This window comes from Protopterus annectens, chromosome 5.part1 (genome assembly GCF_019279795.1).
Source record: "Protopterus annectens isolate FY-2018-M chromosome 5.part1, PAN1.0, whole genome shotgun sequence".
NCBI lineage: Eukaryota > Metazoa > Chordata > Ceratodontiformes > Protopteridae > Protopterus > Protopterus annectens.
In genome coordinates, this window is record NC_056736.1 from 32204383 (window position 1) to 32231727 (window position 27345).

Consider the following 27345-nt stretch of genomic DNA (forward strand, 5'->3'; position numbering starts at 1 on the left):
TCCCTCTCAGGGTAAAGGCATTTTTGGTCATCAAACCCAACGCAATAACTTTGTGTGTCCTTATGATAGTAAAGACCCTGAGCCTGCAATGCGAGTAGGAACAGGTGTTGGAGAATTAGATGCATTTGAGGGAGATTGGAGAAATGATGACCCTGACTTGTGCCCAGCCAACAATTTGGCTAATAACAACCATTTTAACACTAATGACAGTAATGATTCTTTTTCCAACAGGGGCCAGAACCATCAATGGAGATACACTATAAGGGGCAGGAAAGAGAACATCAATTACAACAGATAACTTCAGCACCCGTCATTATATCAAACAATACTGGAGACTTCAAAGTGTACAATTACTCTAATTTTAACACTAGACACAAACTTTGTAACCTTTTTAGCAAAGGACTGACCTTTGTACCTGATGAGCACTTTGACCTACCAGCGACTTTGATTGACTTGAAGTTATACATCCGAAAACTTAACCTGTCTTGATTTTCGGAGACAAGCCTTTGGTAGAAGATCCTTTGAGGGTATCTAGTACTCACAATCCACCAATTTGCCCCCCTTTATCTTTGTTTGATCACATGTGTGAGGCCGATTTCAGGACTCTCTACATGACTAGAAAGAGGAATACCATTAGGAATGTTTCAGACAAAGAAGTAGAAGCCTTGAACCTAGTCAGAACTTTATCGGTCAGAGTTTTGAAACCAGACAAGGGTGGTGGTTTGGTGATCATGGACAAAGAGAAATATGATAAGAAAATGTTGGACATTTTGAACAGTAACACCTATGTTAAATCAAGTATCAACGAAATGAATATTGCATATAAAACAATGTTTTCCTTCTTTAGGGACTTATTGATTGAAGGCTTGATCAGCATTGATATTTACAACTATATAGTGGTTCCCAACCCAAAAACACCTAACTTATTTGGTTTACCCAAGATTCATAAAAACCTTCAAAACCCCCCTATGAGGGCTTCAGTTAATGCTAGGTCTTCTATTACTTATGCTTGTGCCAAGTTCGTTGATGAGTTATTAAAGAAGTATGTGTCCCAAGAGTTACAAATAGTTAAGGACACCTGGGCTTTTTTAGAAAATGTAGACAAATTTGAATACTGTGACAACATTAATTTTCTTACAATAGATGTAGTCGACCTTTACTTCTCCATACCCCATGACATAGGGATTGAATATGTCATCAGAAACCTAATAGCACATGGAGCGGAGAGTGATGAGATCTGTCTAATTCAAGAACTATTAGACGTGATCCTGAGCAATAATTATGTTGGATTTAATGGGGGCATACATAAACAAATAATTGGAGTAACTATGGGATCCCCTTGTGGAGCCAGCTATGACAATTTAGTACTGGCCCAGTGGGAACATGACTATGTATTTAAGGACAACAATTTTCAGAAAGTCAAACTATATAACAGGTTTTTGGACGACATTTTCATTATGTTTCAGGGTAATGTAGGGGATGCAAGCAACTTTGTTGAGGTTTTAAAAAACAGCACTCCATTTTTGAAATTCACATTTATCTTTGGTGAAGACACCATTAACTATTTGGATGTTGAATTGAAAAGAGACGACATCCACAGGGGTTATGTTGCTAAAACTTACAGGAAACCCACTCACTCTAACACTATGTTACATTTTTCTAGTTGCCACCCGCTACACCAGAAAAAAATCTGTTTTAAAGGTCCAACTAGTTAGAGCGGCAAGAATGACTACTGAAGACTCTGCCTTCAACGAGGAATGTACCTTGTTGAAATGCATGTTTATGAGTCGTGGGTACCCCAAATCACTGGTGGATGACACAATAGGAGACGTTTGTAGGAAAAGGGGTTTGGGTTCTTTCAATCCCATTCTGACTTTGAAACAAACCAACGTGAACCTGGCAGAGTCAGATGAAGGCACATTACTGATTCTTGGTGTCCACTCTTCTAGCATGGATCAAACCATTTTTTTCCCAAGAGAAGTACAATAAAAAAAGTTTCATTACTTCTTTTTCATTAGAAGCTAAATATATTAGCAATGTACTTAGAAAGAATTGGCAGTTGTTATCTTTTGAAAAAGAACTCACAGAGAAAATAGGGGACCAACCTGTTATCATTTTTAGAAAGGGCAGAAACCTCAAAAACATTATGGAAAGACCTTCAGTAAAGCATACTAGAACTGAAGGCACATACATATGTGAGACATGCAACTATTGTAAATTTATATCTACAGGGTTCACATGTATAGTGAAGCAACGTCTGTTTAAAGCAAAGGGGCATTACAATTGTAACTCAAAATCAGTGGTGTATTTAGCTGTGTGCCAGTCATGCCCTGCCTTTTATATAGGGAAGACTGACAGAAAACTTAAAGAGAGAATTTATGAACATACGTACCACATTAGGAAGAAGAGCAACACTAAAGCCCTTGCAAGACATTGTAATAACGACCCTTCTCACGCTTTCCTTTTTAAAGTTATAGACCAGGTACTAACAGATGTAAGAGGAGGACCCCAACAATTGTTATTAGAAAAAAAGGAACTCATTTGGCAACTTAAAATGAACTCTTACATGTCACCAGGGTAGAACGAAGTTACTTCTTTGACCTGTGTTTTAAAGTTACGAAACCTGCTAAGATAAGACTTCTTTCATCTTTACTTAAACCTCAAGTCTGGTTTTTAAACCTTAATTCACAAATGTTTAACTTGAGAAACATTGGTTTTCTGACCTCTGCAGCGTTCCGCTGTACTTTGACCCATATCTTATTTTATTTTATTTTTATTTTTATATTCGGTTTGCATAGTTTCATTCAGGATTTGTATGTTTTATTTTTGTCAGGTTCTGCATTGCGGTCTGACTTGATTTTTGCTTACTTCTAGACACATACACCTTTTTGCATAAGCAACAATGAGACCTTAATGTTTAGACCCACAGTATTTTGAAGTGCTATGTTTACTTATTGTCAATGTCATTGAACACCAACAGCTGTGGATTTACTTAGGTGTTGCGTTTCTTTCTTTTTTTTTGTCTTCTGCTACTTTATTTATTACCTTTTTCACACACAGTACAAACTCATTTGCAGAACAATGTGCCATATTCATGGGCACGATTGTGAACTGATTTTTCATTTGTTTGGCTATCTGCCTTTTTCGCTTGTTTAGTACCTGCACGGTTCTTGAATGAAGTACCGTCTTGTGAATCCGGCGGTTTGTTTGTTTTGATTTAGATGTGTCTTTCACACAATGCCTTGCCATATTTTTTTCTAAAACAGCTGCATTTTGACTTGTTTTGGCTGCTACAGCTGTGTATACTAAAGCTTAGAAAGTGTTCTCATCGCAGCTTGGTGCTTTACCCATTGCTCAAGGAACATTTAAAAAAAAAATATATATATATATATATATATATATATATATATATATATATATTTTTTTTTTTTTTTTCATATACTGTTGTGGCATTCTGTTGGTGTTGAAATGACAAGCAATTTCTGTGTTAGATTTTTAACACAGAAATAAACATATTCGGTTATTTAATATTAGAAATAATATTTCTTTTATTAGAAATTCCTTTGAAATTCCGCTTATTGCAGACTCCTAGTTGAGTTTCACTGTTTATTTATTCATTTATTATTGATTCTTCATTATGCATTAGAGATGTGTACTCCTTACTACCTTTTCTGTTAAGGAATGGATATTATATTTGGTTGCAAGCATTACTTCATTTTATTTTCTTTTTAATCACAAGATTCTGTATGAGTTTTGTTTTACCCTATCAAAAGTTGTTTGCTAAAATGTATTTTAAGGGAAACAAACAGTATTTACACTTGATTAGGTTCATGAATCTTCACTAAGACATTCTTGGTTACTTTTATCAAGTTCATGTTTCTTTTTGAAAACTTTTTTATGTTTGACACCCTGTCTACACTAAGTGGACATTTATTTATGCTTTTAATGTAATACAACTTTAAATGTGAAGGTATGTCAGCGGGTTCAATTAAGGCAGCTGTTTGTAATTTTGTAACACACCCTTTTTTTGGGTTTTAAATTGTGTTTGATGATTTTTTCCTTTTTCTGAAGAAATCTTCCTACTAAGGGAGACGGAAAGCGCTTTACTTTTCCATTTTCTATAAATCCTTTGGAGTTTTACACCTGCTGGTTTGGAACCTTTTGGTTTGTTTTTTTGACAGTTTGTTTTTCTTCAGTTTTGGAATTGATAGTCATACATAAATACTGATTCTTTCAACAGTTTACCCAATAATAGTTGTAGTTATTAAGTTTTTTTTTTTGGTTTTGTATTGCTTGCCCTTAATAATTGTTAAGGTCACTTTTTTTACTTATTTAACTCATGAACAAATATTTGGTTTTATCTCTCTTGATTAGTCTGGAATTTTCTTTCATTAATTACAATTTTTTTTCCGATAGGCTGTCTGTATTTTTTCATTTTTTCTCTTATTTATGACAGTGCTAATTGGGAGAATATCATAATCTAAAAGGCATTGCCCAAGGACTAGTTAATTTTGTTAGATTCTTATATGTGTATGTGTGTGTATATATATATATATATATATATATATATATATATATATATATATATATATATATATATATATATATATATATATATATATATATATATATATATATATATATATGGGTCTACTTCATTTACCCAAAATACCATAATACCGATTTTCATAACACCGAGCCCATAATCACGAAATCTCACTTGAGCGAATGTTCACAATACAGACAATCACATAACCGACTTTTACATCACCGACACACAGAACAGTGACGTATGAGCATATAATTCCTTAATGCTTGTAGTGAGTCTCAATTCAAAATAGTGCTTCTTTAGGTGCTGAACATTTCAGTTTGCATATATTATTTTCATTGACTTTAAGTTACATATCCATAAATGACAGAACTGCATAAATAGATACTACGAGTTTCGTCTACTATAGCCAGAGTTACATGAACATCACTATGCATTTCAAGATATCATAATAATAGCAGCAGAAATGCACACCATAGAACAGTTCTATTGCAGATCACTTGTAACTCTTACATAGCGTTCTCTCAGCCTACATTCAAAGGTTGTAACTCATTTTAGAAAATCATATCATCACCAAGTGTATTATCGCACAAAATTCACAACTACAGACTTGCCATAAAGTAGTGCATAAACCATGTGACCGTACTAGTGCACAAGTCTAGATGCATGTTATGAATGATTTAAAGTATAAATTCACATTTTTACCAACTTCCCAATAACCTTCACAAATTCCAAAGGCATATATTCTTTATTCCTTAATACTGTTGCAAACTGTTGATGTCTCATAATTAGCTTCCTTTTCTTCGGTGAAGGGGGAAATCCAGTGGCCATCCGCACTCGTAACTCATCTACACCATCTTGTTCCCTGACTAATGCTGCTAAAAAACAGACAGATTAGTACCTATAGCTCCCAGCAAACATTTGAGTCTTCTGCGCCTTACTTTTTTGTGACGAAACAGTCTGATAGACATTACCGATGACTATAGGCAGTTCCTGATACATATTTGTCATTTTAACATTGGTACGCAGTACAGCATCTAAAAGGTACAGACCATTATTTATTCCCATTGTTAGCACAGACTTAGGAAATGGTAATAATCATTAGGAGATGTTGATGATATGCATTACTGTGAAATGAATGCTCGGTCAAGTGAGATTTCGTGATTATGGACTCGGTGTTATGAAAGTCGGTATTATGGTATTTCGGATAAATGAAGTAGACCCATATATATATATATATATATATATATATATATATATATATATATATATATATATATATATACACACACACACACACACACACACACACACACACACACACACACACACACACACACACACACACACACACACATATATATTCATTTTTGGCAGCATGCCATGTTATGTGAAGGCATTTTCTATTTTCTGCTACTAGCAGTGAATGTAGGATAGTAAAGTTAAAGCTGTTGTCTGCCATGGTCCTTATATCTTTAACAGGTTCATAGTTATATACTAGGCTAATGACCACCAAGACTTAGCCATGCAGTCCCATCCTATTCAGTCCCTATGTATCAGGGCTATTTATTAGGTGGGGGTATGTTAGTCAGGAATTTTGTAGAGATTATGTCTGTCTTTCATTTTTATGAAGGGCCATTTAATTTTTTTCTCATTTATGTTATTTTTATTATTTCTCATTATGCCGTTTACTGGTACTAACTTAAAAGTATATCAGGTGTATATTTTTGGAAAAAAAAACCTTGATGAAATTTGGCAAATTTTATTGAAATAATTATGATAAACCATTAGTATATTTAGTTATCTATAATGTATTCCCAGCAACTATATCCAAGAGCAATAGTCCAAAAAAGAAATAGACTAGTAGAGTATCCTAGAGGAAACCTTCTAACTTCCATTGTGATAGACTGGAAACAACCTAAAATGATTTGTTGTGGCTTGGTGATTATCTACCATTTTACTCCTAAAATGAAATCATGGCTTAACATTAATGCCTATAAATTGTAATGTATTCCCTTAGGTAAAAATGTTTTGAATGCCTTACCCAGAGCATGATAAGAAGAAATGCAATGTCAACCTTTGTGTAAGTGTCCCTGGTACACTGTCAATGCTACAAGATTCAAAAAATCATTTCTCCCCTCTTCAAACCCATATTTTCCACATGTAATGGTAGCAGGCCCTTGCATTATTTTGGATAAGCTTCATTATTACTGTTACCATATGAATCCAGTTGGTAAGTCTACTGGGTCGAATTTATGAAGTATGCCTATCTTTTTGACCTGGTACCATGACAGCTTGCTGCAGCAGACCTTTGTAATGCCCACATGTTAACATTTTGTTTAACATGATGGATATTGGTTTAGTAAATATCTGCTTAAGTTTGTCTGGCAAACTACCAACTATATTGCCTGGCACCATGAAATTTTATTTATGGCAGTATTTCTCATAACTAGACTTATATACGAGATATAGCCACTTACCTTTGTAGCACTCTGACATGTAATTTTAATTACTTTGATGTTTGTATAACATTATCTGCAAGTATATTTGATGCTTTCTATGGCTGATTGATGTCTTCATTATTTGTTTATAACATTTTATATTCTCAAATGTTCTCCTTTTTCAAGGTTATAAAAGAACACATTATTATCACATTCAACCTCTGAGATCAAGCTTAGTTCATAGCAGATTTCATAAGAAAAGTAATAATGTTATATCCTTTATTTAACCTCAGTTTGTTTTGATGACTAGAGTAATTGTGAAAAGCTAAACAGTATTCATTTTTCTTCTTTTGTATGTAAGAAGGTAAAACAGACAGCCTGTAATATCAATGCATCAACATGAGACATGCAGAAAGCTGCAATCTCATTTACAGGCTTTGCTAAGGCTGCAATTCATGCGCTATGTGCAGTTCTGCAGACCATGCCTATAAATAACAAAAGTCTTGCTGGATGTGTTTAAAGGAGTCCTACTAAGTAGCTATAAGTCTGTATGTGAAATTTCTTACACGGACAACTGAGGGCACAAATAATGTCCTCAGTACTACAACAAAAACTATCCTTAACCTCAAAACCATGGCCATTAATTTGTCTAAAATTTTGAACAATAAAATTACACGCTTTGCATTTCCCACAAGCAATAGTACACAATTCACTTAAACTTCTCTGTATATTTAAACAAGGGAACTATTATTTTTGACTTCACCAATTTACATAGGTGAAACCAAAAGACCTTTTAAAATAAGATTATTAGAACATGTCAGAGATATAGCTAGAAATAAAAAGGAAAGTGCTATAGCTATACATTTTAATAAAAAAAAACATGATGTTAATAGTGAGGGCCTTCAGGGCACTATTTTAGAACAAATTAAAATATATAGTGATGAGAATGATTTAAAAAATAAATTGTTGGTAAAGGAGTCAACTTACATTTTAAAATTTAATACGTTATCTCCTAATGGGTTAAACAATGAAGTGAACTGGAGATGTTTTATTTAGTCTTGTTAATTTAATTACTTCATTATGTTGTTAGACATAATTGTGTAATTGACGGATGTATTTAGGCAGGTTGTGATTTATAATTGTTATACTTCTTGAAGGCTTGCATAGCCGAGATGTCAGAGTGTCTGTTTTGTTAAATGTTTTTTTCAGTCTGTCAGTTGGTTTGCTAAAATATTACATCTAGCACATTATGTGGTGCAGCAATTTTGTATAGATAGATAGACAGATAGACAAATAGATAAACAGATAGACAAATAGATAAACATTCATACAAATAGATAGACATACAAATAGATAGATAGACAGATAGACAAATAGATAAACAGACATACAAATAGATAGACATACAAATAGATAGATAGACAGATAGACAAATAGCTAAACAGACATACAAATAGATAGACTTACAAATAGATAGATTGATAGACATACAAATAGATAGATAGATAGATAGATAGATAGATAGATAGATAGATAGACAGACAGACAGATAGATAGATAGATATATAGATAGATAGATAGATAGATAGATAGATAGATAGATAGATAGATAGATAGATAGATAGATAGAGATAGATAGATAGATAGATAGAGAGATACACTAATATTTTGAAATTAATGGTGATTCCTGAAAACAAGACTGCTTGCAATTTTCATTAACAGATGCTAGGTCTGTCAGAATACTACTTATGTATTATGTGCTATTTCAGATAAGTAAAACAGATAACTGCACCTAAATGAATAAGCTAAGCCATTTACTTTCATATACAGATTTGCTTACTACTTTATTCAAAGCCCAAAATGTGGTAATCTAACATTCCACCTAAATAGTGGACCATTATTGCAAGTAGCTTTATTATAAATTAGATTTAATATCTTCAAATCTTAACAGATTTACTAAAAAATTATATAAAGCCACAGCATGACGTGCAACATTTTTATATTCCTGTTAGTCAGGATAACGATTGTATTACTTAAAGCTTGTGAGTAGTGTATAATGTGACATTCATTTTTTTGTTCTCATGTCAGAATCATCATAACGTTTCACAAAAACAACTTCACTATATGAGCAGTCTATCATTGGCACTTGTGACACTGTGCTTTGCGCAGATATCATTACACTTAACTAACAATGATGTCTTGATTTCTCAGAGACCTTTCTTTCTTGCTAATCAATTCATCTTTACTCTGCAGTGGTATCATCTAATTATCTTTTTAAGCTTTTACATTTTCTGACATTTCAATACTGTTATAACAGATATTTCAAAGCATCTGATGCAACTAATGAAATGAATTAATGAATACATGTCATATTTCATTATCACATGTTGACTGCAAGAATTGGGAGGAGAAATATAGAAGTCATGCCATATTTGTTGTTCACTTGTTTTGTAAGAAATGGAAAAAGCAAAGGTGAAAGATCAACATGCTTTTTATCTCTTCTTCTTGTCAGTTAGTTTTGCAGAAAAAAGTGCATTCATCTTCAGACTATTTATTATAAACTCCTATCAATGTGGTGGTCTTTGAAATGACATCCTATAACAATTATGAGACCCAAATGACAGCAGAGATATTTCAGTCAATCCTATTGTACATGCTAAATGATTTAGGTATGATTAAGGTATATTTTTGTGTTACATGAAAATGTCAGTATGCTGATTATTAACAGAGAATAGCAAGAATACTGAAAGTATTTTATGTTAGACGTTAAATGAAGTTTTTCTGTCATAACAACTCCATACCACACACAAGTAGTGATACTGCATGTAATAGCAGTCACAGATGTAAAACACTAATATTGCTGTCAAAATTAATATACAAAACACATTCATTCACATCAAGTAAAGTAACACTCTACTCAGTATTTCTCATTCCTATTATATTTATCTGATTATGCATTTGGCTTTAGCTTTAAATGATTATTATTATTAATATTAAGAAAAAGTTTGTGTTTTCTCGGTTTATACCTAAATATCTTCATTTTTCATTTCAACATCTAAGTTACACAATAATCTATACATTTAACTTAACTATAACTGAAATGTTCCTAAAGGAAGGTAGTTGGAAAGACCCATGAAGGAGAGGTAAGGTATACAGTCTATACAATATAGGTGAAGGAAAATTGACAAACAGAAAAGGGATGCATACAAGCCATGGTGCAATGCAAAAATACATATGTCCCAATACACTTATAATTGCAGAGATGTTGCAGACTGTGAGACAGTCATAGCAAAATGTGTATAACCTATGGTAGTTGTGTGTTGGAGAGCACTAAATGGGGGAGTGTAGTCATTGTAGTACACAGTGGATATCGACTACAGTCATTCACTAGACTGACACCAGTGCAAGTGTAAGCCAAGCAATGGCAAGGATGAGCAAATGCAGAGAAGGAAATGCAGTTGAAGCCAAGCAGAGAACAAACTAGCAGCTCCAAACTTATATGTGAAAGGCAAACATCCAAGCACAGTGCCAAATAGCAGTACCACAGCAAAACATTAATGTGGTGGCGTATTGCACAAATAAGTCCACACAACACAAACACAAGCAAATTGAGATCCATATGTCAAGGACATATGCCATGTCAGAAGCAACACAGATGGGTTTTCAGGCAGACAATGACAAGTATGACATGCAATGGAATAATATGATCCAAGCAGAAAGAAGTTTCTTCACACATACACACACTAATGATATGGAATATAAAGTAAAAGATGATGCATATACGAGTAATGCCTGTTAAGGAATGACACCCTGTGCAAAGATAGGAAGCATACAAATCCCTGTGTTATCCACAACACACACATACAACATGATTAATAATGGAATTAAATCAATTGCCAACACCTTGTGTGCATATGCCTTGCATGTGTATGATACCTAACATGGCAACACAAGGTAATCTGTTCTGGTACAACTACTGGACAATGATGATAATGTTGAGGAAGCTAAACCTACACAATATATGACATGTGTATGTACAATATCTAGGCCAAAATTATAAGGGGTGAAGGTGATGGACAACACAGGCCCCCGTCAATGAAGAAATGCCAACAAGAGAAAGTAGGCTCAGAATAAAGCAGGGCAACTCCATCTAAGGAGACACATATGCATTTGTTCACAACACAGGATGGACTGAAAGTCCTTGCAAGGTAGATTAAAGCAAATGACCAATGTATGACACATGGGCATAGTAGATTGGTGATGGCTATAAACATGCCAGTGTACACATTTAACAAATACAGTAATGTGCAACAGTTAAACAGCAGGGGGCTTAATTACACAACAAGAGTACTACCGAGTAACACATGCACAAAGGTAATGTCATGCAAGCATAACACAACAGGTGCCACAATCACCATTCATGATATAAACAGCACCATACATGTGTAGAACTGATCAAGGGACAGTCATGTGAAGAAAAATACATCACAGATAAATGGAATAAGCACATGTAATCAGTCACGCATTATAAGGGCAGTTGTGTGTCGATCATAATACAGCCATACAAATGTACATCAGTGTAAATTAGAGCTACAACTACATACACATGGACATGTGTGGAAATCTGTGTATCATATTATAATATAAGCTATTATCAAAAAGACCAGCTATTGACCAATGCAAGACATGGACAAAGGGAGTCATGAATGATGCTAAAAAAGTACCACCTTCAATTATTCACTATTAGACCAGTAAATGTCAATGCATTGCGTGAAGGATACATGTTCATATATACTAGTTACAGTAAAGTAATGCAAAATGTCATGATATTTGCTAGTACGTGCCACACACAAGGCCAGTGTGCCATTGTGACTGCATGACTCAACAATATTACATAAATCACATAAGCAAATACCTGTCATGTTGTTGGAAAGGTATAAGACAGCAACAACCAACTTAGAAATAGGTGCAATGCACACCCATGGATAACATGAGCAAATAATAAAAACAGACCAACCTCACTGCGTTATGTGGAAACAATGGGAATGATGTAATATGGGAGTTGTTGTCATCTCACCTGTGTATATACCAGAACAGCAAAAGCAGAACAAATGTGTCTCACTTGCATTATGCTAACTGCAAAAGTCATATTGTCATATACAGGGCCAGAGTATATTAGACATAACAATAGTAAGCTGCAGTGCATGCAAAGGAGTACAAACACACATAGAATTAAGGAGTAGCAGCCCTGCCCATGTGCAGCAATTTATATATTAATTGCAGCATGACCATGTAAATCAAACTGTGTACTGCATGAATGACTTGATAATGTGTGTCACACAGCATCAGCAAAATAATACCACATATGAGATGATATGTGCATTGCACATTATGACATATGTCAGAAAAGCATGACAGCAATATATGATACCTGCACAGTTGTTCCTATATTGTAAATAGTTGAATATGGAAAACACCATGCTATCAGCATTACATAAGTAGAGAACACAGACAATACCTACTGTCCTAAGGCGCCACCCTGATGGATCAAACATCATGAAATATCTCACTAGCCATCTCCCAGAAGAAAATATGTATAGCCTTTGCCATGCCCTGGAATAAAATTTTATCAGTTTCCTCATTTGTGTTTGGTAGATGTTTGGCATCACATCCTGGATCTGGTTACAAAAATCATCTCTCTGGCATGGTGGTGTACATCTTCTATGATGAGCAACAAGAATGATGACATGTACAGGTCCTCATGTTGTGTTCTCCCCATCATCTCTCTGCCATGGTCATCACCCTGGGTCCTTGGAGTCAGAGTTGTTTGGCAGTGGTTTTGCATGTCATTATCTTCAGTGTACATTAGGAGAGCTGGCACACATCCTTCTCTCTGTCATGGTTCAACACAGAAAAAAAACATCATACAAACCTAATGGGTATTCCCTCATAAGCAATGATTATATAATGTCATGCAAACATACACAGTCTACATGTGGTAACTATTATGCACGTGATATTACATTACTGTATGACCTTATACAACACTATATCTGATGAAAGGCATGAATTAAATCCATAACAGTGTACAAAATGGTATGTAACATACATATACAAAACTGGTCTATGGCAAACACAATCAGAAGTGCATCTACATAATGGTTAAGAGTCTTAAGACAGTATATGATATGCAATTAAAATCATCAAACCATATGAGACAGGACATGCAACATGTTTGCTCAAGGTATATTACAATAAAGTACATTTGTCATTGCAACTTAATTATCAGAAGACATGAGGAGGAATTCAATAAAGCCTATATGGATTGATTTTCTGTGTAGCTGTAGTGGCATGGAGCTTACATGGAAGTAAGCAGGTGCCAGACTCTGATACATAACACATGCACTCAGGTCACTCCACAACAAGTGCATGTATGACTCTGTCATTGTCCATGTGGGTGTGAATGACCTGAGATGCACCTCCCTTGACTACATGAAAATAGACATGGTAGAGCTCTCGGATTATGTGGCCCAGGCAGGTATGACCTTAGCCTTGAGCAGCATCCTACCATCACCCAGAATGATACCGCAGTGCAAACAAAATATGATTGACTTCAACAACTGGCTAAGTTTCTGATGTCATTCTAATGGGATCCAGTATCTATCTGCTTGGGATGACATGATTGAGAGACCTCGATGCTTTGCCAGAGATGGCCTGCAACTGTCACCCCTGGTCTTCTGGGTACTGGTTAAGGCTCTTGCCACCCCCATAGTGCCTTTTTTAGGTGGTGTTCCAAAGACCAAATTACCACCATAACAGTCATAAATAAATGCAGTCTGAGGGTCATGCTGCTCAATGCTAGAAGTCTAAATCTTAAGATGCACTCGCACAAAGCACTCTTCAAAATGGAGAGCAATAACATTTGTGTTGTGACAGAGACCTGGTTTAAAACAGCAGAAAGCACCTCTATGCTACCAGGCTATAACTCATTCCACACCTTTCAGCCCCAAAACATGGACCGTAGCTCCAAAGGTGGTGGTTTCTCCATATTCATAATGGATATGCACACCTCCAGACTAGTAGCCCAGCATAACGCATCTGATATACTTCAGGTACTACTAACATTAGGTAAGATGGCGATCCAGGTCATAGCCTGCTATAGGTCCCTAACCATGTCCCTAGACTCTCACTCCATGTTCCTAAGCACACTGGATTGTATCAAGGTCCAACTCAAGACTCTCATACTGGGAGACTTCAACTACCCCTCTATAAACTGGGAAAACTACTCAAGCACCAATACACTGGCCCAACGCTTCCTGGAATCCATCAATTCCAATGCCCTAGACCAGCTCATTCTGACCCTTACTAGAGGAAGCAACATCCTTGACCTGGTTATTACTAACATGGGTGACCTTTGCTCTACACCAGTAGTCAATCCCTCCCTGGTCAAATCTGACCATAAACTAATTATCATGGAAATCCACCCCCCCCCCACAAAGGTAACCACCTTGAAAAGCTTCTCCAAAGCTAACTTTGGGCTCCTAAAAACAGAAGTGGCTAACTTCACGGCATCCATGGAAAATAACTGCCAAATCATACACCAATGCACTGTTTGAACATGTACATAAATGCATGGAATTAACCATACCCAACAGAACCAAGATGCTCTCCTCCAAAAAAGGAAGCCAATCTGGTGGTCGCCTACCATTAATAAACTCTACAGCAGAAGGAAGAAACTGTTTCAGAAAAAGGTGAAATCCCAAGACTGGAAAAATTCCCTTATTAGCCTCAACAAAAAGTTGAGATCCTCATCAAATCCTCTAAAGCCAGCTATGAAGGCAGAATTGCGGCAGACACTAAAAGCAATCACAAAGCCTTCTATTATTATATGAAGAACCTCCACAGCAATACCCAGATTTGCTCTCTGAAAAAGGTGAAATCCCAAGACTGGAAAAATTCCCTTATTAGCCTCAACAAAAAGTTGAGCTCCCTCATCAAATCCTCTAAAGCCAGCTATGAAGGCAGAATTGTGGCAGACACTAAAAACAATCACAAAGCCTTCTATTATTATATGAAGAACCTCCACAGCAATACCCAGATTTGCTCTGAGTTACTGCACAATGGTACCTCCTGTATTGCACCAACAGCTATTGCCAACAGATTCAGTGCTAACTTTACCCCCCCCCCAAAGGACCAATCACAATACCAGAAGAATGCCAGGCACCCAGCATTACTGCAGCACAGGTTAAATCTGCATTGTCTAAGGCCAAGAATACAGCTTCCATGGGACCCAATAATATTCCTAGCTGTGTTCTACATGCACTACAAAGTGAACTGGTACCACATCTGTGTGCCCTGTTCAGTCACAACCTCACCTCAGGCTTTGTTTGTACCGAATGGCACAGTGCTACAGTCATCCCTCTCCATAAAGGGAGAGCAACTACAGACCCTGGGAATTATCACCTCATTAGCCTGATGAGTCTGATATGTAAAGCTATGGAGTGCATCATCATGGACCTGAGTAACAAAGCTATAGGAAATCTTCAAACTCTAGACCCCACACAATTTGGCTTTGTGAAAGGGAGATCATTCCTGATCAACCTGGTTGACTTCTTTGAGTTAGCCACTATGGCTGTGGATGAAGGTAAGGCAGTACATACAACCTACCTTGATTTGGCCAAGGCCTTTGATACCATTCCTCACTTGGGAATTATTGATAATCTCATCAAACTAAGCATCGACCCCTATATCACTAGGTGGATTGCAAATTGGCTCACAGATAAGACACACAGTGTGAAAGTAGTAGACTCCAAGTCAGGCTGCTAACCAGTCAGGAGTAGAATCCCACAGGATCAGTCCTAGGTCCTCTCCTGTTTGGTATCTACTTCTCAGAAGTCCAGGCCAACACAAAAAGAACTCTGGCTGACCAAGTTCACAGACGACTGCAAACTGGCAGCCATTATTAACTCCGCAAGTGATGCAGACATCCTACAGAAAGGCCTCACTGAGACTAATGACTGGTGTCAAAACCATGGCTTTAAGCTTAATGCCAAATAATGTGCTGCCATCCCCTTTGGTAAAAACACAGTTCACACTAATTGCCACATCGATGGGAGCCCACTGAACACTGAAGTTGTTATAAGATATCTGGGGATGGAGGTTGACAGCAACCTCTGCTTCAACCACCATATTGCCACTGTGGTCAGAAAGTCCTTCTATGTGGAGCATCTCATTACCAAGGGTTTTGCATCCTGGAAGAAAGAGGTCATTGTCTCTCTCTACTCTTCCGTCATTAGAGCAATCATTGAGTATAATGCCCCATATCGCAAGTACTTCACTAAACACCTGCAACAGCTGGAGAGGCCACAGAAGTACCTCACAAAGAGGATCATAGGCATGAAACAGATGTCCTACATGGACAGACTCAAAGGACTCCAGCCATGCTCTGTCTCATATCGCCTACTTAGAGGCAATCTTTGCCTGACTTACAAAGCCATGTCTGACCCAGCTCTGTTAGAAATGCTACATCTAAAGAAATCCCAATCCCTCTGCACTGCATGCTCCAGAGACCTCAATCTCATTACCACAATCAACACAGCATGCTGGAGGGGCAGGTTTCTCACCTAGAGACTGCCCATGCTCTGGAATAGACTTCCCATACATGTCAAGCAGAGCACCTCACTGTCCCTCTTCAAGAGAAATCTTGATGAGTGGATGGGTAATAGAAAGTTCACCCCGGGGATCTTTCTAGTGGCTCTATTAGATAGAGGCACTGGGAACTAACATCAAGCAGCACAATGCCAGGGCACTTCTATGGGCTAGGCTTGTAAAGGCTCCAGGGCCATTAGCCTAGTACACACCTATGAGCCTATGCAATCCAGTAAACAGAGCAGAGAAGTGTGCATGAGCTTCAGACATGGAAGTGTCTGTGGCATGCAAATTACCTTATAAGCAGGTGAATTGCATGAATATGAGGGTGCTGGAGCAATCCAGCAAGCAGATAGGCAATCCTGCAGACCCTGTGTTGGTGTCCAAAGAGTACATGGAATATTTCCATGTACAAGAAAGAAATAAATGGAACAGGGGCTACAAAAGCCCATTTAGAAGGTCAGAAAATGCATAGTAGGCATAGGTATGTGCAAAACTATTCCCTGTGTGTCAAAAAATCATGCAAAATAATTTAAAATATATATTTTTTTATACCCATATTACATTTGCGCATCATGCAGCAGTGCACAAATGTGCCATCATGCAAAAAAAAAATGTAAAAGTATAAAAACTAAAAATAAGAAATATGTGAGAATAATGCACTATAAAGCCCTGCATGGAGTATGTACAATGGTAGATTTCAGTAGTTTCTAAGGAGGCAGACCCTGGAATAGTGAAGCATCCAGGTTGTGTGCACAGATCTGTATGCAAATGAGCTGGGGTTACTGAATAGCAAAAATGGGCTACTGTGTCCGCAGATAAAATCCGTGTAGCAGCAGAACCATTTTGGTGTCCATAGAAGATGTAACTGACATCAAAAGGCGGTATTTCACTATATCTATAAGCTGATTGGAGCTCAGCAGCACCTGTTTGCACTGCTCACCGCTCAGCTAAGCAGAAGGGTGTATCCAATGCGGCTAAGTTTTGTTCAGCTGTGGGGCACATGTTTTAGCTAGTTTGAGCTATTCTAAGCATGTCCGTGTATGGGGATGTGTCCAGACTGCTGAGCAGTGTTTATACTAGTGTTGCAGGTTTGCATGCTGCACTGCAGTGCTTACCAAGGAAGGGAATTAAAAAAAAAAAAAAAAGAAATTGCCTGAGAAGGCCAATTGTGTATAAAACTGTTTCACTTACACTGGGCCATTCAAACCCCTGAGTGGTGTATCTGGCAGGTGGAATGTATCATAGTTATCCAATCACACAGGCAGCAAAGCACTATAAAGTATGCATACACCCTACAATCTGATTTTTCCCCCACACTCTGCACCATTGGAGTACAGACTTGGGAATTTTAAAAGACAGAATGCTAGGGGCTGCTGCTGATCTGCTACATCTATATGTATTAGATGCTGAGGTCAATGCTGATGCTGCTGCTGACTATAGGCCTAGACTGAGAAGGAGAAGAGTGTTCAGGCCCAGGGTAAACTTCCAGGAGCTACGTGAGCTGGAGATAGTAGAGTGCTACAGCATGGACAGGGACATACTACAAGAACTCGCTGAGCTCTGCCACCCTCGTCTCAGACCCAGAGCTAACAGAGGGGAACTCATCCCAGTGGAAACAAAGATATGTGTAGCCCTTAGAATACTAGCCACAGGTACTTTTCAAAGACATATTGGGGACATGATGGGGGTCTCACAGGCATCTGCATCCAGGGTACTCCACCACTTCCTGGGTGCTATGCAAACACATGCCAGTGAACAAATTTGTTTACCCTGCACCCCTGAGGACAGGGCCAGCAGTATGCATCACTTCTACCATGTAGCACATTACCCTGAGGTACTGAGTGCCATAGACTGTACTCATGTACACATTAAAGCACCACTCAGTGAGGAAGGTAGAGTCTATGTGATCTGCAAGGGGTATCACTCCATCAACTGCCAGGTCATGTGCAATGCCCATGGCATCATCATGAATGTGTGTGCTGGCAGCCTTGGCAGTTATCACGACTCCAATATCCAGCATGCATCATAGCTGTACCAGATGTTTGCTAGGGGGACATCCTGTGTGGCCATCTACTGGAGGATGCTGGCTATGCACAGGAACTGTGGATGATGACACCCATCATAAATGCACACACACCTACTGATGAATGCCATAATGAGGCACATGCAAAAACTAGGAACATCATAGAGCATGTGTTTGGGCTGCTGTAGTCATGGTTCTGGTGCCTCAATATATCTGGTGGAGCTCTGCAGTACTTTCCAGCCATATGTGCACAGATGTTCACAGTATGTGCCATGCAACACAATACGATCCTGCGGAAACAGCTGCAGCACGATCATCACAGGGAAGGGACATACAGCCCCCCACCATTGCTAAGGTCCCCACAGCCACACCCACAGGGGGATTCAGAGGAGGAACCCCCTGAGTCTGTCCCTGTAGGCAGATGTAGACATTCTCAGTATGCCCTGGCCTTGGCAAAGAGGCAACACATAGCACATGGACTGACAATCTACGGTCCCAGGGACTGACATCTTACTCGCATAGATAGTAAAAAGAATGCCACCACACCACACAAACTGTATCTTACCATGTATTAGCGGTATACTGCATGCATCAGACAGGGTCAGCCCTGAAAAACAGGTATCTGAACTGCTGCACGCACAAGGTAAGTCACTCTCATTTACAACAAACAGGGTATTAGACTATAGTAGCATATGTATGGACCTGCTGCATTTATGAAAGTGAATAGAGTGGGCAACTGGGCTACTTGCCGAGATCAAACAACTGTGTGGGACAACAGGTACTCTGTCCAAAAGTGACTGCCCCATAATATGCAGTAGGCCACAAGGCAGAAAAACCCATGGCACTATGTAAGGGAATTGCCAAACAGCAGGGTCATAGGACAGTTGCACAACTCTCAGTGCTGCATTCCCCTACCCCCAACACATCAGTACTCCAGTAACAGAGTATGTTTGCAAGGATTTATCAGCAGACCACACAATCCCAGGGCTGTTCCAAACAACCTGGCTACATGTTCTAGTTTCCACAATATGCAAGGGCCAAAGTGTATATGTCTGTCTACTGTTGATGGTATGAGGAATTAAAACTCACTTTCTGGTGGCTGTTGTGGATCAGTGGGCTAAGTACATTAACACGGTTGATGATGTTCATGGTTCGCAGCTGGCTGCACCTACAACTTTTGCATATGAGCTATTCCTATGGTATGAGTCACTCACACTGTCAATATGTCACAATCTGTTACTGCAAAAAAGCTGGACAAAGCCAGAGAAAATAGAGGGACAGAGGCCAAACCTTCAGACATTATACATGCTCTGAGTAACCAGGAAGGTGGATAGCATAACTCCAGGTTGCAACAAGTCAGAGTAGCAGCAGGATGTAAAGACCATCACTTAACTGTGTCAGTATGCACAGCAATTTAGTGTGCTCCATGTAGTAGTATATTACCGGAAAAACACAACCATATGAAGAGCAGAGGAGACATATGGGGCAGAATGCTGGACACTCTGCAAAACATATACAGTCAGAGGTGTGAAGACTGTCACCCTGTGTGTGATGTGTTACAGTATGTACCCCAGTCACAGCATACCTACAACCACTTAGAGCAGGAAATCTGGACAAACCCATGAACAGTAATGGGCCAAAGGCCCAAATATAAGAAGGTTTAACTAGTGACAGGGGAATGTAGAAAGTTCAGAGAATAACAGGTTGTGCAGTAGCATGTGTTTCCTGGTATGTATGTAGTCAGTAATGCAAATGTCTGTCATCATTTCCTAATATCACTCTATAATGATTTGCCACTGATGTACCAGAAAATCACAATGCTATGCAAAATATACCATACATATGATGCAAAACTATGTACAATCTATTACAATCTGTACTGTCGATAGGCATCACTCATATATCATGTTCAGCACACAGCCATTGAATCCCTTGGACAAAATATCAGGAAGCTGCTGGACTGCTGAATCAGGTGCAGCAGCCAGCTGGCTGCATCACACAAAATACCGGACTGGAGTGCAGGTAGGTCTGGCCTGGAGTCACATTGTAAGTAATGACAGTCACACATTTTATATATATATATATATATATATATATATATATATATATATATATATATATATATATAGATATATATAGATATATATATATACATTGTGTGTGTGTGTGTGCGTGTGTGTTTGTGGGGGGATGCATGAATGTCCACACATACACGCAGAATGCTGGGGTTATCTGCACATACACACATAACAGTTGTCTGATGGTAAAAGACCAAGGCTGCATAATGTCATAATCCACCCAACCAGAGAAGCCTGTGCCTGTGAAATGTCACCCTGTAGATAGACAATGGTAAGCAGGTGGTATAATGTGCAATGGCTTCAACACAGGACTTGGACAGGCCATATCATCACTGTGTTGTCCACCTAGCAAAGTGCAACTGGCCAGAAATGGTGATACTGGTAACCATACACACACAGGGATATTAACAGGTACACCCCTGCTAGGACACTAGATACAATAACATCATAAAGCAGGTTCACTCAGCAGGCCACACAGGCAAAGACAAGGCCAGTTTGTGTAGCCCACAACTACTGTGGCCACAGCCACATGTATGGCACATGTAACCGGTGGTGCATACAATTCATACTGGCAGCTGTATTGTATAATAATAGGTAGGTAGGGGGTTGAATTTCATAGCAGCCATCTTGTGTGTTTGTGTATAGTTATTTCCCTGACAACAGTACAGACATGCCTCTCTCTGTGCAATCATTTTATGGGACTGTGACTACCATCCACCCCAACATTGGCCTCCCTGTCAACAGCTGCTGGTGTCATCCACCTTAACAGCAGTGGCTAACAATATCAAAACAGATAAGCTCTATTGCGTGTGCGATAACTATGTAGTGCTGTAGTGTATACTATTACATAGGTAAAGGTTCTAATATCCCAAATGACAACTGCGGGTGTGGGTATGGGTATAAATATATCCCCTTGCAGCAGTATGCCTATCTCTGTGCATTGGTTATACATTTTAAGGCCTTGTAACTAGTGGGCTAAAGCACTGTGTTGTAATTAACAGGGGCCCGGGTTTGAGGCATGGCAGGGTTGATTATTTTGCAGATGCGTCTAACACATAAGATGATTAAGGCAGATTTAAAGGGGGTTGTGCAGGTTTGCACTGTGCGCCACACCACATAGCTCCACTTAAACCCGTGCTAAAAAGAAAAAAATAAAAGAAAAAAGGGGTGAAATGAAAGTGGTAAAATGAGGGCAAGGAGGGAGAAAAACATACTGAAAGGCAGGTAAGGATGTGCAGGATGGGTGTAGGAAATGATCATAGCTCTCCATTTCTTCAACAGCAATAGCTGTGCAGGTTTTCCAAGAATTTGGAATTTGGAGCCTCACACCACAAAGAGAGGGCTGACGGTAACATAAATGTGTTGATTAATTAATGTAATAATTGGTTATGTCCAGTGGACACTTTTGCAAAATGGACAGCTATGTATGGGGCTATATTTTCTTTTTGTTGGACAGCTGCCCTTTTTTTAAGGAGAGAGTGGAATGTTAGGGAGGTGATATAGGTAAGTGTGGAGAGGTAAGTTAGGTAGGAGAGATTGTATCTGCAGACAGACAAGACAGCATACAGGGGCAGTGTGTGACACAAGAGGGGTGGAAACATCTTGGATGTGGAGGGTGTTGTGGAATCAGAAGTCCACATGCCCCCAGATGGCAGCAGTGTGACTGAGCTCCCCACCCATGGGCAGTCAACATTGTTCCTTCACTGCCCCAAAGGTGACTGTGCTGGAGGCTGGCTGCTGGGGCTGCCAGGCCCCTCCATGTTGTCAAGTCTGCACACCATCATCAGTAGCTGATCCTGGGTGACAACCCCTCCCTCCAGCCCCCCATTCCCAGGGGGCAGGCCCCATCCCTTGAGGCAGTTACATCCATAGGTGGTGCAGGGCCAGTGGAGGGGCACCACTGGCTTGGGTCCCAGATGTTTTGGGACCCCGTGCCACAGCTGGCTGATTTAGGGTAGACAGATCACCAGGAACTGGCTTACCCAGTCAAGCTGTAGTGTTTAGATATTTCAATGTGTATAGGTTAGTAATGAATAAACCATTTTGTTAGTTATAACAGCATGTCATAACATTGCAAATAACCCAGTAACATAACATTGCATAGTATATCGAACTCAACAATAAGTAAGATAACAGTCTGTATAGTAACATCATGCCAGTAACAGTTACGGCATAAGCCCAACAACATAGGTAATTCAACAAGATATGTTAATATGCAACTATTGCAATACATAACAATAATAAAACACAAGGACCAACATAACGTTTAGGGAGCAACATATGTTAATAATAAATCATAACCAATGTATAACAATAATATATTATAGTGAAGACAAGGGGTGGCAGGAGAGAGAAATACAGTCCATTAACAGCAGTATAGGCTATAAAGGTTGCAACAGTACTGTAATATACACTACAAGTCTGCCCTTTCTTTATGTATAACAATGCCCTATAACTGCTGTAGCATGTATATACAAATCAAATGGGACACTATTGGCCAAGCAGTAACACCTACAGGTACATAATTAGAGAGGACTATTACATGTCAGGTGTACCTATATAACTACTGGGGTGTACTGTGAACTGATGTATTGTGACTGTGCTGTTGACATTATCATGTCAATGATAGATCTTTGACAGAGGGATTAGGCATTACAGTCTGTGACAGCATGACACCTGAGAGACATATATCATGTACAGTACAGAGAATATACGACTATTATGCCATCTTTGTCAGGCATGGGGTTAGACCACCAGCAAACATTCACAGATACACCAGGCATACAGCCATACGAAGATTACACATTTTATTTAATGTATTAACTTTTTTTAGCATTGCACTTGTTGCCTTTATTTTATGACATCTAATCATATTCCTGATCAATGCTGTAAACACTCTGCTACATCTGAATCACACAAATTATTAACGCATACTAAGGGCTACTGCACCCATTTACCTGTAATTCCTGTGGAGAACATCTGTTAACAATACATGACTGATTCAGTAATATTTACTAGAACCTGTCACTGGATTCAAACCCTGGTCTGTGTGTGACAAAATGTAGATCACACACAGCATTTGACAAATTGAACTACTGAGCTGCTGCTGAGTATTGACTGACTAATATTTGCTTAGAGCTCACCTAAAACAAAATATGACCTGCAAGTTATAGTACAGTTTCATACAAGACTGCAGTGATACTTGAACACACATGCATGAGATCCATGCATGACAGAGATACTAGGTAAACTGTACATTAATACATAGAATCCAGGTGTACACAATCAACTCTTAGTAGGTGAAAAAGTCTGTGACGTAGAAACCATGTCAGAGTATTGGGTTGGCTATCTGACCCTATACAGTTGCAGATAGTATTTTTGCAGTCTACAGCTATTACAGTTTCATACTTGCCTACAGCACCATACATCAGAGCAGGAATGCATACAGCTGAAATGCAATGGTTAACACAACACACACCTGATATGCACAATCTACATTGGGGTGTTCCTGGTTTTGCTGCAGATGTTAGTGCAGAACAAATGTCATTATGCATATATCTTGTAGTGCAGCTGTAAATCTACAGTTAAGCATAACAGTCTTCCTTAGCTAACCTTGGTACTCTCTGCATTTGTATTTTAGAGCAGATGTCATTCTGGATTTCATGAACAACAGCCCTACTTACACACATATTGCACAACACAATTATATTAGGGATGCCTTCATGCAGTTATTAGTATATTTTCAAGTCTTTATTGCACAACAGTTTGTATAATGCAGGTGTTGCAATACAGCTGTTATTCTACAATTATTGTAGTAGAAACTTTCTTTCATTAACATTATCAGGTTTCATGCTTTAATCTTTATTGCATTATACTTGGCAGTAGTCATTTATTGTAGTACAGGCCTGTGTCCACATTCATTACAATAGACAGCCTACTGGCAGTGAATGAATTACTCCATCATCTGTATTTTACTATAGATTGCAAATTAATCTGTACTCACCACAATCATGGTGTAACCTGACCAGGTGCCCTGCATGGGCCTCTAGGTTGTGAGCCCTCTCCTCTGCAGCTGTAAGGAGAGAAGCACATCATTATGCATACCTGTCTATTACACATTCAGATTAGGTATTGGTAAAACAATGCCTACAGTACTTACAAACATGGGGGCATTCCCATCCTGAGCATCCTGGACCCAGGTGCCCAGAAGTTCCCTCCTCTGCCACTTCAGATCATCATAATGGTGATGAACTTGCTCACCTGTGTGGGGGGGATACTTGTTGCAATGGTGAGATCACATGCCAGCTGGTCCCAGGCATCCAACTTGTCTCCGATCCCTGGAACTGGCCCTGCAGCAGCTGGTGCCCATGGTCTTTAATGAGTCCATCCATGACCCTGGACTCCAGAATGCCCCCCTGCTGTGCCTGGAAGCATGCACCCTCTCCAACACCTGCCATAGTTCCTGCACTGTTCAGACTTCAACAGAATATGCTGTATTCCCACATAGTATGCTTAATATAGCCTATTTACCCACCCTTAAGCACCACCTGGCCATTTTTAAAACTGTGGAGCATTGCTTAGCACCACACAAACCAGCTGAGCTGAGCTGAGCATTGCTTAAACTGCTGCTTAGCAATGCTTAGCGGTGTACAAACCAGCTAAGCGCAACCAAGCGGTGCTGAAACAGACATTGCTTTAGCAGTGCTTATCTTGGTTTAGCATGGCTTAGCAGAACTTAGCTGAGAGCAGCACATTATGATTTAAAAATAATTGGCATAATTTATATTTAGAAAGTACTTGCTTAATTTCTATTCCCTGTATTTAAACTACACACCTACTGCACATAAGGTTGTGATTCTAACCACTTGGCTATGTGCATATGGGGAACATTGCTATACTTTTACATATACCTCTCAGCCAAGATTAAGCACCAGTTAAGCACCATTGTGCAAATACGCTCAGCTATGCTTAAACTTGACCTTTGGATTTATAATTAAATGTATCCGGTTTCTATTTTTAGATGTCTCACACGTGTTCATTGCTGCCCGACATTAAAAAAAAAATTTAAATACATATCCATACATTGCTTTACTGCACTTTGACAGTGCAGTGGGAGTCTTACTCATCCCTGACAAAGTAACACACTCCCTACACTGATTCAGTAACTGTGTCACACGACTGTCCCTCAGTAATGTGCCTACATTGATATGAATGGCGTGCTACGAAAGGAGGAACCACGTTCACAGCCACAGTACCTTCAATATAGGATATACACTATGCCTACATGGATTTTATTAAATCTGGGGGATGGTCTATAAGCTTAATTTCTACTTTTTATAATAAAAAAATGCAAAATTATGATAATACCAAGTATACTGTCATGATCATGCAACATTCCCAATGCCATCATAGCCAAACATAGATGATCTCAATAAAAGGACATGTATACACAGTGTCAATATGTTATTCGAGAACATTACATGACATGCATTTTCCATTGTATCAGACAAGATGCTATTTCTTGTTCATTTACTAACATATCAGCCATCAGTATGCATGTCAAAAACAATCACATGCACAGCCCGCAGGCATAGATATCATTTATTTATTTATTTTATTTGACATTTGTTAACTGGGTTGGTCCAACTGAGCCAGTGGCCCATTTGCAGTGGAGACCCAAGGAGAAAAGCTCCAGAGATTTTGCAGATACAATGAAGTAATAACACAATTAACAGTTAATAACACAGTTAAAATGAAGTAATAACACAGTTATCAGGTATTTATATGTACAGAAAAATAAAAAATAAGATACAAAGCATAAAAAGATAATTGTAGTATCAGCAAGGTTTTTTTTGTAGCAAGCAGGTAAATAATAATGAATCATAGCTAAAAAGTTAGGGTGGAGCTAGGTATGAAATACTTCTATGTGATGTAGTCTCCTAGATAAATGGGTTCTTGACACGAGCAGTGTGGAATTTTTGGTATGTAGGATGGGGAAGGGGAAACAAAAGGGTGTAGAGGATTACATTACATCTCAAAACAAGTATGCCATGACTCTCTGGCATGCAGTAATGACATGGCTCTCCATTCTGAAAGACTTATTATGATATAACTTTATAACAACACTGATAACATACTTTTAGGACTGTGGCCTACATTATAAATCAGTTAACATACAGGCATTACACTAATGCTATTCTTATACTCTGATAAAACTGATTGCTTATGCAATCCTTTATTCATTACTGAATGGCTGCCTTACACATTTATGTTGAAGTGTCAGTATGCCATTTAATTGTTTTCCAGTATAATGTATTTTTATGTGCAGCATAAGGCATGTGTCATGTTGAAATCTCATGAACAAAATATGTTTATTCTAAAGATGTTGTAAGAAGAACCACCAGCGGTACACTTAAAAAGGTATATGGAAATGAAATGAGCAATGCAACACGGTTAATGGGTGACATCACATCATATAACTGGAACTGAATAGAAAAGCTTAGAAGAACTGGACAATCACAAGCCCAGTGACAGTTTTGTGTATACCACTCACATCACAAATGTATCACTGTCATTACCTACATTTATATTATGCTTATATAT